Source organism: Camelina sativa, chromosome 1, assembly GCF_000633955.1.
Source record: "Camelina sativa cultivar DH55 chromosome 1, Cs, whole genome shotgun sequence".
Taxonomy (NCBI): Eukaryota; Viridiplantae; Streptophyta; class Magnoliopsida; order Brassicales; family Brassicaceae; genus Camelina; species Camelina sativa.
In genome coordinates, this window is record NC_025685.1 from 22660942 (window position 1) to 22662473 (window position 1532).

Below are 1532 nucleotides of genomic sequence, written 5' to 3' on the forward strand. Positions count from 1 at the left end.
GTATTGCCTAATCCAATGGGTAAGTAATTTTATAATCAGCATCTCAGTAAATGATACTAAACAAATAAATAGATTATACATTCGAACCAAGAATAAAATAAAATAGAAAAAGGTAGGAAAGTTTTCCAAAGTTTTATTAGCACTAGCTATAATTTTACTTGTCAATTACGTTTCCCCCTCTTTGGTCCGCACCAGCTGTCTCAAAAACTTTCGCCGGCATGATAACATTTGGCCATGTCAACGTGTGTGATTTATTTATTATCTGAAGTCTTAAATTTAAACAAAAAAACTTGAACTTGATAAACTAATTGATACGAACGAAATGGGATAAACCAATTTATTTAGTTTCTATCTAAAACAGGGAGAAGGCACTATAACCATAATCAAAAGCGGTCACAAAGACAGAACATATATAAAAGTAGCTTAGAAGTCTCTGACGACGAGACAGTATTCAAGATAAATGATGATACACACCAACATATTCCGTTACTAAGCAGGTCTAGAATTCGTGGTAAACTCTCACTTGAATTGATAGATGATTTGAAAGCAAATTCAGTAGCCTCTATTACCCTTGGTGTTACAAGACGTTGTCGTAGTGAAGCAAGATCTAAGTAAATGAGTCAAACAAATAGGATAGGTGACCAGTTGACCCTAACCGACTCTCTTGGCAAAATGCATTTGGTTTGGCCTACAAAGAGTATTTCTTCTATGTTTTTATCATATTCAACCAATGTCTTTGATGTTGCAAGAAAAGTAAGTGATCAAACATCCCTTATATTGGGACTTTACCCTTTGTGATATGATCAGCATAACAGCTGTTCTTCGTGGTCAGATGGATACTGATATGATGAGCATAACTGTTGTTCTTTGTGGTCAGATGAACACATATCACCCACTGAGCCACAAGTTCGTGTACCAAAACGAAGATCCACAAATTTACATTGAGAATTTCACTAAAACGAAAAATCATTGATGTTATACTTGTGAATTTTTCAAAGGATTAAAATCTGTAAGAGAATATGTGGACATACCACTAGCTAATGATAAAGATTTGGGTATAGGATAAAAAGAAGAAGGTGATTCAAATCGTTGAACTTTGATGTGGTAATAAGACCATATCTCAACTATATGATTCGAAGGAAATCTCATTTTCATTTTTTGTTGCTTGATTTGAAGAAAATCTCACTATTTATCTTACTTAAACACTGATCTCTTTATTTTTTTGTATATATTAATGTCGAAATATACTATGTTTGAAAAAAATTGAGGATCTTCAGAGTATAACTAAACAAAATATGACATCAATTACATCACATTTTTACTCTGAAATTGAACAGAAAAGTTGAATTTTTTTGGGGATAAGAAAAGAATCAGGGAAACCTTTTCAATGGTGGTATGGTCGTCTTTGAATGTAAATGTGTCACCTTTGTTATCATTAAAATTATTTTTGTTTTCTCATCAACATATTCATAATTTTGTCCTTAGTCATCGCTTGGACATTATTTTGCGATTTTTTTTTTTTTTTTTTTTTT